The sequence below is a fragment of the Orcinus orca genome, chromosome 8 (assembly GCF_937001465.1).
Source record: "Orcinus orca chromosome 8, mOrcOrc1.1, whole genome shotgun sequence".
Taxonomy (NCBI): Eukaryota; Metazoa; Chordata; class Mammalia; order Artiodactyla; family Delphinidae; genus Orcinus; species Orcinus orca.
In genome coordinates, this window is record NC_064566.1 from 33,337,053 (window position 1) to 33,351,982 (window position 14,930).

Below are 14,930 nucleotides of genomic sequence, written 5' to 3' on the forward strand. Positions count from 1 at the left end.
AGTTTCCATGGCAGCATAACTATGGAAACATGCTGCCCTCAGAGAAACTGCCCTACCAGTTCTCCACCAGATACCAATCTCTTTGGTTTTCTGAGAGATAATGTCTGACTGGATCGTCTATATTTACTCAAACCTGTGCTCTGTTCCCTGGCTGGGCAGTGCAGCAGGTACACCGAGACTGGGCATCTGTAGAAGAGGCATGGTGTACACACAACCTCACCTGGCTGCCACATATTCCTGTGGGGCTTGCCCACTACGTAAACCTCAGCACTTTCCCAGCTGTAAGTAATACCAGTGACCTGGGACACCTTCAGGGTCCCACAGTGCTCACTGCTGAGGACAAGTGAAAGGTCATCCCTGGACTGGTGTGCAGGAAGCTTCTGATCTTTATAAATGTAGCCTTCCACTTTGGGCTACAGGATGCTTCCATTCAGACCCTTTCCTGATTGGCCTCTTAGCAAAAGACAAGTGCATTTTTGTTGGCAAATGGTAAACGGAGCAGTTTGAGGAAGAGGGCCACTCTTGAACGGCACCTTCAAGCCCCGGCACCTCTGTGCTGTCATGTAGGCGTCTATATCCGTCCCCTCAGACACATCCCATACTGAGCTGCTGAGAACTAGGGGAGACGGTGGTACCATATTGATGGGAAGACCGGAAGAACCAAGGGGGGTGATGAAGTGCTAGTGAGACTGGAGGGCCGAGGAGATGGTGTCCCAGGAGGCTGGGTGGATGTGAGCCTACACTTGGTACCCAGAGCCCGGTTCTGAGTCTCCTGATCACTCTGCCTCAGTATTTGGCCTTGTTCTAATCAAGATAAAAGTATCAGAGGGCTAGAGTCCAGTGTGGTTGAAACAGGCAGTATAAATGGGGCCCAAGAGGGGTTGCCAAGGTGGGAGGGGTTCTTAACCAATTTATATTAGATTATTTTTTTCCAAACCTTGAAAGGCATTTCCATGAAAGCCTCAGAAGTGACAGACTGCAAGAAGTGCTTTCTCTATTGTGGAAGGGAGAGGTGGAGAGGATCACGAATGCAATTACTTTCGGGTTCTACTGTTTCCCCTGGAAACGGTGGAGAGACTTCCTCATCTTCTGCAGCCCTAGGCTCTAGGAATTGCTTTTGCAGCCAGTGTCCCTTCTCTAGGGACTCACAGAGGTGATGGGCCAAGGCTGTGTTTTGGATGTCAAGTAGATTAAAGGTCTTCGGCCAGAAACTGGGAGAGACATGAGAGAGGGAAATTCTGGCAGGAGACTGTGCACAGCAGAAGTGACTGATCAGTTCTGATTTTCTTTACAGCAGCAGTGGCTCCCGTTTCTCCTCCTACACCTGGTCACTACCATGTCCTCAACCGAGGGTGAGGAGAAACGCAGTTCGGCCGGCATAGGGAGACATACTGCCTGGTTGGTGGCTACCGGGCCTACGGGGATGTTCCTCTGGCCATGCCAGCAAAGGTGGAAGCAGAGAAGCCAGTCCCCAGACGTGCTCCCAAGAGAGAGTGCGCTCTGAAAGAGTCGCACGAAGACCTGCGTTGCACCAGACCCAAAATCTGGCGATTGCAGCATTCAAGCAGTTTAGGAATACAAGGTGCTTTGATTCTCAAGCAGGGTGGCCCCACCTCTGGGCACATCCCCTCTGCAACAGCCCCAGTAAATGAAGGTCCCATCTTTGCTTTTTCAAGGCCGGCAACAGGGAGTCTTAGAACTACTTCTGAAACACAATTGATACTTGTTAAATTATTATTTAGTAATAAATGAATGAATGAATAATTGAGTCAAAACTCCATTATAAAATAATAGAAGGATGCAACTTCTCTGAAGCTTAGATTTGGTACATGTGAGACTAACAACTATTAGCAGAGTGAAACAGACACTAGAAAAGTCACCTATGTTTTTTTCAGTCAAATAATAGTCAAAAGCAGTACAGCAAAAATAAGAGCTTATTATTCAGTTGAAAGAGTAATAACCAAGAACATCTAGCTATAAGTTTAATATTCTTTTTTTCCCTCATTCACTGAAAGTATACTTAACTCTAGCAGCCATAGGTGATGGAGGAAAAAACGGGAAAATAAAATTTATAAAATGCTTATTTCTGAGCACAGATGGGGATCAAAACTAGAGAAATTCTATAAGCAAAAGCCACAAGAAACAGAATGCAATAGATTTGCATTCTCTGCTAACTCCTTGATATACTCTAGTGATTGCCAAAGAAGGTTTTGGGTAAGACTGACAGCTGCTTTGATTTCCTCTTTCAACTGTAATGAGAAAAATATTAGGTATGCCAAGGAAAAACTTCTAGAAAGGAAAAGGAATGTACTAACTATGACACAAAGGTATATGTGGGCTCACACACAAAAACATACTGTAACAAACTATTTAAATGTAATGCCTGGATTTTGAATAAGGTAGGGCCTTAATTTTCTGTTTATGCTTATTCATGAGAAGGTTGCACATTCATGAGCAGGTTGCATTCAGTGAAGAAAAGTAACAGGGGCTGCAAGTTTCTGTTTCTGAAACTTAATGACATGATGGAAAAGAGTTGTGGCTTCCAGCTTTGTAGTCCACATCACCGATGGGCCATGGATATTAGTCTATATCATACCCTGACAAACAGTACATTTATTTTCAAGTTGTAAAACTGTTCAGAGCCTGGGCATAAGCTAGGCATCAGCCTCTTTTCAAGCTGTTGTTGGGTTCATGATCCTTCTATAGTAAATGGCATGCTAAATGTGAAGCATCTCCCTTACAGGAAAATCTCTAACATTCCTGCAGTAGACAGGATGGCTCCCCAAAGATGCTCATGCCCTAATCCCTAGAATCTGTGACTATGTAATATTATATTACAAAAAGAACTTTGCAGATGTAATTAAGGTTATGGATTTAAAATGGAAAAAAATATCCTGGATTAGTCTGTGAAGCTAATGTAATTCCATAAACCTTCAGAACTTTCAGCAGAACTTTCTGCAACTAAGGTTGAAGAGGTACTGCAGAAAGCATAAATCAGAGAGATTAAAAGTGTGAAAAGCTGTCAGTTGGACATACCCTCACTGATGTGAACATGGAGAGAGCAATGTAACAAGGAATGCAAGCAGCTTACAGAGTTGAGAGAGGCATCCTGCAGACAGCCAGGAAGAAAACAAGAACCTCAACCCTACAGTTCAAAGAAATGAATGTTTAGTAACAACCTGAATGAGCATAAAGTAGATTGTCTCTGGAGCCGACAGTTAAGAACCCAGGACAGAGAATATCTACATTTTGTCCTTGTGAGAATCAGAGCAAGGCAACCAGCTGAGCTCTTCCTGGAATTCTGAGCTGTAGCACTATGGTATGTTGTTTTAAGTTCTTAATTTGTGGCAATTCATTACAGCAGTAATAGTAAAGTAGAATAAATAGAAAGAAAAATTTAAATATAATGGAAGATTTAAGTACTATCATACCAACAACTACAGAAAATGTAAATGGCCTAAATATACTGATATAAAGAGAGATTGGCAGAGTTGATTAAATACACAAACCAACTATATGTGTCTATAAGAAACTCATTTCAAATACAACAATATATTCCAGTTAAAAGTAAAAGAATTAAAAATATATACCATGTAACCATTAATTAAAATAAAGCAGTATTGGTTGTGTCAATAGCAGATAAAGTAGAATTCAGAGAAAAGTACCTGAGAAAGAGGTATAATCCATTGGTTAGGCATAGCAATCTTAAATGTATAAGCAACAACATTAGAGCTACAAAATATGTGAAGCAAAAACTGATAGAAATGAAAGGAGAAATATAAAAATACTTATAGTTAGAGATTTTAATACCTCTCTCTTAATGACTGATAGAACAGCTAGACAGAAAATCAACAAGGATATAAAGGACTCACAATCCCATCAACAAACAGGATCTAATTAACATTTATAGAACCCAACATTCAACAATAACAGAATGCACATTCTTTTCTAGTGTACACAGAACATATACCAAGATAGATGATATCTTGGGCCATAAAACAAATATTAACACTTTTTAAAAATTGAAAGCTTACAGGGTAGATTCTCCAATCTGTATGGATTCAAACTGGAAATCAGTGACAGAAGGAAACAGGAAAATCTCCAAGTATTTAGAAATTAAAGTGTTATTATTATTTCTAAATAATTTATAGGACAAAGAGCTATTCTCAATCGAAATCAACACATCGAACTGAAAAAAATGAAAATGTAACATGACAAAATTTTTGGATGTATCTAAAGCTGTTCTGAGAGGGAAACTTACTGCACTAAATGAATAGAACAGTAGAAAAGAGGAAAAGTCTCTAATCGATGATCTATGACAACCACCTCAGAAACCTAGGCAAAGAAGAGCAAAATAAATCCAAAATAAGAATAGGAAGGAAATAGTAAATGTAAGAGCAGAAATCATTCAAATTGCAAACAGAAAATCAATAGAGAAAATCAATGAAATGAAGTATTGAAATTATTAATAAAATTGACAAACCTTTAACAAGTTTGAGAAAGAAAAATAGAGAAGACCAAATAACTAATAAAGAATGAAAGAGAAGATATCACTGAAGAGTCTGCAGATATCAACAGATAATAAGTGTATATAATAAACAGCTCTACTTGCCTCATTTAACAAATTAGATGAAACAGAACATTTCTTGAAAAATACAAAGTCCCACAACTCGTGCAATATGGAATAGATTATTTTCATAGCCCTGTAACTATTAAGGAAATCAAATTTGTCTCCCCAGAAAAGAAATCTCTAAACACAGATGGTTTCACTGGAGAATTCTTCTAAACATTTGAAGAAGAATTAGCACAAATTTTACACAACCTCTTCCAGGAAATAGAAGAGATGGGAACAATTGCTAGTTCATTTTATGAAGCTAGTATTTCCTTGATAACAGAACCAGATGAAGATAGTACTAAGAAAGAAACTACAAACCAATATCACTCATGAATTTAGACACAAAACTACTGATATTTAACAAAACATTTACTCATAGAATTCAGTGATATATAAAGATAATTATACAAGATGGCCAAATGAGATTTATTCCAGAATTTCAAGGGTGTTTTAACATACAAAAATCAATCAATGTAATCCATCATATTAATACAGAAAAAAGCATTTGACAATTCAACATCCTTTCATGAATAAAATCCTCAGAACTATAGGAATGGAGTGCGACTTCCTCAACTTGATAAAGAACATCTACAAAAAAATCTAATCCTAACATTATACTTAATGATTAAACTGAATGCTTTCTCCCTAAGATCAGAAACCAGGCCATGACTTTGGTTCTCTCCACTCTTTCTTCTTTTAATTTAAAAAAAAATTTTAATTTATTATTATTATTTTTTTTGGCCATGCCACTCGGCATGTGGGATCTTACTTTCCCAGCCAGAGATCGAACCCCTGCCCCCTGCATTGGAAGCACGGAGTCCTACCCACTGGACCGCAAGGGAATTCTGGTTCTCACCACTCTAAATCAAAACAGTGCTGGAAGTTCTAGCCAATATAATGAGGAAATAAAAGGCCTACACATTAGAAAAATAGAAATAAAACTTCCTATTTTCAGATGACATGATTGCCTATGTGGAATATCCCAAGGAATCTAAAATAAAAGAAAATCCAAATAGTATTTTCATATACTAGCAATGAACATGTGGGCATAAATGATAAAAATATAATACCATTTACAATCACTCAAAAATGAAACGTATAAATCAAACAAAATCTCTATACGACTTATATGTTAAAAACTATGAAACACTGATGGAAGAAATCAAATCCTATCTAAATAAATAAACATGTCATATTCATGGACTGGAAGACTCAACATAGTAAAGATGTGAATTATCCAAATATTGGCATGCAGCTTTAATACAATTTCTACCAAAATTTCAGCAAGGTTTTTTGTGTACATATAGACAAGCTTATATTAAAACGTATATGGAAAGACATAGGCCCTAAAATAGATGAAACAATTCTGAAAATGAAGAATAAAGTGGTAGAAATCAGTTTATTTGATTTCAAATATCTATCATAATTAAGACTGCATGATATTAACAGAAGATACACACACAGATCAATGGAATAGAACAGAGAAAGAAACACAAGAAAATATGCCCAACTAATTTTTGACAGAGGTGCAAAAGGAACAAAATAGAAGAAAGATAGCATTTTTAACAAATTTGTAAGTAATTTTCTGGAGCATATGGCCATCTGTAGGCAAAAGCAAAAGGAAAAAAAAAACAACCCTTAAGTCTTACACCTGATAACTCAAAATGAATTACTTTTAGGAAAAAATATACAAAAACTAAGAAATTTTTTCAGGTGTTAGGGTTAAGAGTTTTTAGACTTGATACCAAAAGCATGATGCCTAAAAAGAAAAATTGTTATATGGACCTTCATCAAATTCAAAATATTTACTCTATTAAGGCCTTAAGAAGATGAAAAGATGACTAAAGACTGGAAGAAAATATTTGTATACCATATATCTGAAAAAAAATTGGAACTAGACTATGTAAAGACTCTCAAAGCTCAATAGTTTTTAAAAAGGTAAATGAAAATTAAATTGGAAACTGAGCAAAATTAACGATGTGGTATCTCCAGAAAGGTTTCAAATAACCACATTACATTATTAAAGAAGATATTTGTCTTTGTCCAGGTTACACAGAAGCAGATGCTGAGATGATGGTTAGCCTATAAGAAGCTGGTTGGAAAATGGGGTAAGCAAAACAAGGAAGAGGAATAAACCCTGTTAATTCAAGGCCAAGTCCAAGCTTTAGTCTGATGCTGAAAGGGAGCTCAGGAGTACAAATTATGCTTCAAAGTTTGTCCCACTCAAGGCAGAAAGCTGGGATTTTATAATTCTGCACCAGTCATCCATTGGCCAACAGCACACGGAAGGGAAGTAAAGCCCCAGGAACTTCTGAGTCTCTGCATTTATGACAAAGTGGCTCCAGGAGCCCAGAGTAGCCTCAAAGAGTGTCCCAGGTACAGATGTTAAGTAAGAGGAAAAGCACACCATGACTTGGAACAGTACACACGAAATGATAAAGGGAATCAGTGAATTTTTGGATAGAACACCAAACTGTGTCCACTATAGTGGCCATGGTAGGCTCATGGACAAGGTAAGATTTGGGCAAAGAGATGATGGGATTGAGGCACCATTAAGTCCTAAAAGTATTTAGAATTATGCTTGGCATATGTACGCTAAACCAACAAACAAAGAGCCATTAGTACACTTAGCAAACGTCTCACCATGTGAGAATCTATGAGGTGCCATGTGATGAATATCTAAGAACCTGTTTGTTTATTCTCTGTTTGCTCAGGTTCTGATGCCCAAACTCTATGATTTCTACTGTGTGAGACATGGCCATTGTGGTTCTTTTCGAGTCGCATCCTCCTGGCAGCACCCTTAGTTAAAAAATATTATAAAATACATTAAAAATTTTAAAAGTTAGCACTAAATAATCAATTCCCCTAAACTGGTACAAATAAGTAGCTTCAAATTTAAGTTATTTAACTTAGTCATATCATTTCTATAATATGAACATTATCCTCATTTTTACCAGTAAGAAAATCGAATTTTAGAGAGGATATAAAATTAACCTCAACTGAGAGACAGAGCAGCTAATCACTAACTAGAGTCAGGCTTGAACTCCCAGCAAAACTCTGTTCTTAATCACTTCAAGGGACTGTCTCCAGCTAATTCTGAAATTCGAGGCATCACATAGCTGTGGGAGTGCTAATTTTCTTTGGCAGGAGCAGTAGGATTTATTTCCTTTCTGTGGCACCACTCCCTCCACCTCTCACTCAAGAGATGTTTCCCAACAGAGATGGGTTCTTAGCTCTTAGATCTCTGCTGAGGACTTTTCTCTCCAATTGACTCACTCGTACCTTTCCACATGGCAGAATTTCCCACAATGCCATTGAACCTCCACAGGTTACCTTGCTGTCCCTCTTTTTTTCTCCCCAACAGGAGTACATACTTTCTTTTCTCTTCTGAGTATCTCACAATTTAGCCATGAAGATGGCATCAAGGACACTCTTGGCTTGTTTTACCAAGGTTCTTCTCAACTCTCATGTGCCAACTTTCCCTGAGCTCATTTGCAAAGCATGATGCATGCAAAAATGAGTTATATCCAGCAAAGGAAACAAGGATAGTTAAGAGAAAAGAGGGAAGTATTAGTTCTCAGCGGAGATATTTAATATTAGATTATCATTTTATAACTGGGAAACAAGTATGCTATCCATTGTCAAAATAATACTAACCTAATAGCTGGGGAACACAGCCATTGCTTTAATATTACAAATAGAGAATAGATAGTTCTGAGAAATTTTCATAAATGGAAAATGCAAAGTTAAAAAAGTTGAAAACAGTGCTTTAAGAATGTGCATCCTTAATTAATTGAATGAATACCAAAATAAATCATTTGGTTAAAAGCTGTCATAATTGATTACATGTGCCTGCCCTTAATTCCTTAGAATAATAGGAAAAGTTACAGTGGCATCATTTCAAACACCACAGCATTGCACAACAGTGGTCTTGTGACAAGCACAGCAAGATGTAATCAGGCTTTTCCTGTAAGAGAAAGGAAATGTACGATGAAAAAATCCTGAGTCTCTAAATCTCCTGTACACATTTAGCATGGTGAATCATTGTTGGCTGTATTAATGCAGTCAACTAAATGGATAAGAAAGGCAATTCTGTAATACATGCCTGAGATATGTCTTTTGGAAGAGCTTGATTTTCAGCAATGGGTTACAACCGTATATACTGAAACAATTTCCTACAATTATCAGCAAAATTGAATGTTCATTTCAGATTTTTTAGTTTGGACCAAGAGTAAAGTATAGCACAGTATAAGACTATGCTATGGTGTGAGACTGGCAGGGTTTGAATGCTATTTATGCTACTTGTCAGCTCTGTCATCTTAGTGAAGTTTTGTGAGCTTTCCCAACCTTAGTCTCCTTGTATGTAAAATAGGAAAGTAATAGTACATGCCTTCTAAGGTTGTTGTGAAAATTAATTGAGATAATGCATTGAGATAATCCAAACAGAATAATTAGTACAGTGCCCTGATGAGTAAAGCTCTCAAAAATGTTAACTGCTATAATTACCTGCTCTCTTTTCTCCTCTGCATACATCTCAACTATGCCAATAACATGAAGATCATATTGCACTTTGTATTTTGTCTCACCCTCTGTGAGCAACATTGCTCTTAAATGAGCAGCCCCGGATCAGAGACTACAAGTTATAAATTATAGGTCCTCCATTTACGACTAGATCAGAATGGTAAAGTTATTTAGCCTCTTTTTAGTTTTCTCATTGATTTTAATAGACTATTTTTAGAACAGTATAAGTTTTACAGAAAAATCAAATAGATAACGTGATTCTCTTTATCTGCCTGTCTCTTCAGTTTTAGGGGCAGCAATCTTCCTTGTGACCTCAGTTATCTGATTGATCTAGAGGAGTTGCTGCTTTTCAGTTTGCTTTTTTCTTGTTGTGAGGATGGGAGTGATGATGTCCAAGCTCCTTTACATGTCGCAAAGGAAACTGAAAATCTCCCATTTGTTTTAACCTCTTGGAGCTCTATGCCATTCTTTACAGACTTGGAGCCGGCTCCCTAGGAATCATTCACACCACAGGACTCAGGTCAGGCACAGCCTTGATGCCTACCAGCCCCAGTGGTGTTAAAGATCTGTGGTATCCACCAGAACTGATACCCAAGCCCTTACATTTGTCAGGCTCTCCAGGAAGCCAAGAGAATTAGTCCCTGTTGAAAGTGTGTCCTAAGCACTCAATTTAAGTAATAAAAGCAGTAGACTAGAAATGGTCAATCTACGGTAGAGATGCAGCCTCAGAATCCTTCTTAACTCAGTACTCTAAGGAGTCACTATCAAACCATTTGCTTTGGCTCATAAGACTGAGCCGGTTTTCCATTCCTATGCAAGAGCAGTCCCCAACCTTTTTGGCACCAGGCACCAGTTTTGTGGAAGGAAATTTTTCCACAGACGGAGGGTGGGGGGATGGCTCAGGCGGTAATGCGAGCGATGGGGAGCGGCAGATGAAGCTTCACTCGCTCGCCTGCTGCTCACCTGCTGCTGTGCAGCCTGGTTCCTAACAGGCCAAGGACCGGTACCGGGGGTTGGGGACCCCTGCTATATAAGACAGTATAAAGAAACAGAGCATGTTAATATAAGCGTTCATCCCCCAAAATGTTGCAGCCCAGGAGGCAAATTGAATACAACTAGAGCACAGTACAAGGCACTCGTTTTCTTCAGAATAACACTAGGCTCAGGAAGAGATGAACTTCTAAATCTTAATAGCTGAATACAGTAGGACTTTTTATTCACACAAAGTTCAAGTTGTGCATTCCTAGACAGCAGAGACTCTCCACCAAGCATGTTTTAGGAACTCAGGTTTCTGCCTTCTTCCATCTTCCTAAGTTGCCATGTTCATTAACAACAGGGGAGAAGGGAAAAGAGCTTGAAAGGTCACACTTTGGAGAGTTTGGGAGACAGATGGATTGAATGTGAAAATTAGCTCTACTCCTCATTACCTGTATAGATTTGATGAAGTGATTTAAATTTTCTGAAGCTATTTTGTCTCTAAAATTAGTGCAGTAATACCTAACTCAAAGCCAACAACTGAAATTAAAGAATGTGTCTAAAGTTGCTAAAAGGGGTGTAACACTCAATAACCATTCAACAAACACTAGCATTCTTCTCCTTTTACTTTTTAGTATAGTTTTTCACTAGATTGTGTAGACTGCATATATAGATGTATGTGTCTACAAACATACACACATAAATACATATAGGTAACTTTCTGTATGTATTATAATTCAGAGCTTTTCATGTGGTTACTTAATAGCTTTTCAAAGCACCTTCAGATCCCTCAATCTCAAAAATGTAAAAAAGAAAATAGGTGATCAGTTCGAAGCAAGTATACTGAAAAATGAAACTAATTTTTGTAAGTGAAAAATGATTATTTGTGATTTTATAAAGCTCTACTGAGTATATCACATTATAGTCTGGGAGGGTTATAAGGGAGAGAAAGGAACTGTACTGGTTTCTGAAGGATGGAGAAGATCCAGATACATAGCAGGTGGGGAGAAAAAGTCTTTCAGGGACTTAAAATTAGCCCTGTTCACAGCAAAAACATTTAGAATTGAATGTGCCAACTGCAGCCTGCCTGGTGCTACCCAAGACAGAGGCAAAAATTACACCCTCATTGCTCATCTAATATATTCAAATTCCATAAAAGAAAATGACTTGTTACTTGTCAGTAGCTGTTTTGATTATTTTTATTCATTCTGGTTCACATGTGAGCAGCTCTCTGGATACTTGATAGGACAGTATAAAGTCACTGAGCTCTTGTTCTTTATGAATAATCTTTTTATTCCCTGGACAGTCATTTTATAAAGCAAGACGCATTACAGTACAGTACTTAATTCCAATCAAGTTTTCCATTACAGTTTCTGGGGTGTAAGTTCTGCTCAAGCATCAATTTAGGGCTATTCACTGTGCCTCTTATGTCTCCAATTAAATCACACATAAGGAACTATTTGGTGCATAACTTAAATCCCATGATGCAAATGATGACAAGTCTCAGATCCAGGTCTGATGTTTATAGCTAAGGAGGAAATCTGCCACATGAGGGAGAATTTCCATGCTGAGAATGTGCTGTGATAGAGTGGGTATAACATAGACATGGGAATAAAAACTTCCAGGGTGAAAAGAGCTCTCTCGCACATTAACTTGGACACTTAACTCCTTTATTGGCTCAGTTTCCTTATATATAAAGCAGTGATATATGGATACCTAATATAAAGCTAATTGAGTTCATAATGAGCCTTTGATAATATTGATAAATATTGTTTGTATGTGGTAAAGCAAGTTGACATACAAGTTCAGTTTGGTAAACAGATATTAAGTGGTTATTATGTACCAAACACTATGTCTAAACTTGGAAATACACAGAAGAAAGAAATCATGGTTTCTGCACTCAGAATTCTTATAGTCTAGACATGAATTCAGTAACAGATAATTTCAATTTATCAGGGGAAGGACCATTGTAACAATTAACACCTGGCTGCACAACTAGTAAGTGGTATACAGAGGCAGTAAGTCTAAGCCATCTAACTTCACAGCTCCAGCGTTAACCATGGCACTGCTCTGCAGTAAGAGAGATGCTACTCATGTGCTAGGACACTAGCAGATGTAAAACTCACCCAATCTTACTATTAGGAAGACTATAGAATATATTTAAAAAAACTAAAATGAGTCTCATATAAAGAAGAAGAGAGGGGGAAAAATGCAGGCAGAAAAAAAGAGAAATGAGAAAACCAAGGAAGCTGGAAATAGGAAGGTGTGTTCTAGAAAGCTCAGTGAGGTGTCTGAGGTGGGAATGTATGTTTCCTGTTGCTGCTGTAACAAATTCAGCATCTCAGAACAACACAAATTTACTGTCTCACAGTTCTGCAGATCAGAGTGTGGGTGTGGCATGGCTCAGAAGGGTCAACTGCTTAGAATTCACAGTGCTGAAATCAGGGGGTCAGCAGAGTTGCATTCCTTTCTGAGGTTTTGGGGATAAATCTGCATCCAAGTTCATTCAGATTGTTGCTCAAATTCAGTTTCTTGCTGTTAAAGGACTGAGGTCCCTGTTTCCCTGCTGGTTGTCAGCCAGGGGCCAGTCTTTGCTTCTAGAGGGTACCCACATTTTTTCTCATCCTTCCCATTTGCCCTTCCCTCCTCTACTCCTTAAAGTTGCTTAAAACTGTATCTGGAACATGGTAAATACTCTAAAAATGTCACCTGTTTTTATTTATTTATTTACTGTAATACTGTATGAACAAATTACTAGGGAAGCCCAAAGGAGGAAATAATGACTCAGATGGCTGAAATAAATGAAGAAAAATAAATAATTGACATTTATGTAATAAATAGATAAGGAAAATCCCATCTGATGGGATCAAAATAGACAAAAACACTTATTTTCAAAAGAATGAATAGGGCTTCCCTGGTGGCACAGTGATTGAGAGTCCGCCTGCCAATGCAGGGGACACGGGTTCGTGCCCCGGTCCGGGAAGATCCCACATGCCGCGGAGCGGCTAGGCCCGTGAGCCATGGCCGCTGAGCCTGCGCGTCCGGAGCCTGTGCTCTGCAACGGGAGAGGCCACACAGTGAGAGGCCCGCATACCGCAAAATATAAAAAAGAATTAATAGTGCAGGGAATGGATTCTTTTTTATTCTTGAAGTTCACAAGATGTCTTGTGGGAGTAGGAAAAAAAGGTTGAAAAGAAAAATCAATAAGATACATTGAGATCAAATTTTGACAGTTCACATCAAGGCATCCATAGAAACCATATAGGGTCTATTTTGTTGGATAAGTAATGTAACTGAATGGCAGGGCATATATTTGTATACAGAAGCAGACTGTAGGAAAAAAAAAACAGGGCAAATTCTTTAGGTATAGATTTTATACTACGTAATAAAGAGCTATCAAAGATTTATTGCAAATAGTTATATAATAAGGAATTGATTTTATCAATAAACTTTTAAAAAATACACTGAAATTTATTTTGAGTTTCTTCTGGAGTTAATATCCCTGGATACTTATTATGACACTGATTTACTCTATTATTAAAGATAAATTATTTAATGTCTTGGAATGTTTTTTTACATTAAGAGCTTAAAATATTAAATAACCTGCTTAATCTTTTTGGTAATGTGATTCTATAATGTCCAAGGTAATAAAGGACTGAAATGTCTCTTAATGATTGTTATCTAATTAGAAACACCAAGTTTAGCCTGCCTGGATCGGATAAGATATGGCTTAGAGCCCTGAAAGGTCATCAAACCCTCCACAAACCTCACCTGCTCATAGTTTGCATTTTTGTAATAGAGTAAATATGTTCCATTACTCTTGTAAACAAAGAGTTGAGTTGTCAGTTCCCTTGAAAGTAACACTGCAATATGTCACACTACATTTTAAATGACTTTGCTGCTTCTGACACAGAATTATTATTCACTTTACTTTTTTCTCATTAACATACCCCATAAACTTGGATGTGAAAAGGGAATCTCACTGATAATGCCTCTGTGTTGCACAATTGTGGCTGTTATAAAGATGTGAGAAACAGACTAATCCCAACTCTAATTCTGGGACTGAGACCTAAGGAGATGCAGTCTCTTAAATAGTTAGATGGCCATGCTACAACTAAAGACTTTGTTCTTTTCTTCAATGCCTCTGAAAAAATTTATACATTTACAAAATTAAAATGACAGTTTATTATTGAAAAATGTTATTTTCTTATAGGTATACTTTAAGCAATAAAATCACATTCATATATAATCATGGTAATAGACATTCTTTAATTTGTTTTAAAAGGTCTAATATTTTATGTCTTGATGACAACCAACAAACTTCCCATTGAGCTAGTGAAACAAACAAATTGTGTATTACAATCTGCTGATACAGAATGTTAGGGAGTTAGTCTAGAAAAAGTAAATGCCATGAAGTGGGGTAGGAACAATTCCATCTTATAATTTAAAAAAATTTTTTGAAGAAAAAAATCTAATATTAACTTCTAATTTCATATATATATGTTATATATATATAAAACATAATTGTCAGACTATCCAAGAGAACTTCTAAGTAAAAAAATTTACAAATTATATTTTGACAGTTGGTTCATCACTGTCTAGAGGGAAAGACATAGTATAATGAGCAAAAGACAATTAAACTTGTCTGAGAAAATGAGAAAAAGTTCTAGGGACCCAGCAGCAGCTGTGATGAGAGAAGAGACAAAGTATTCTACTTAAGAATTTGCAAATGCAACATCAAAAATAGCAACAGAATACATTTTACAAGGATACTGGGAAAAATGGTATTTAATATATACTTATGTACTTAATAGGGAGA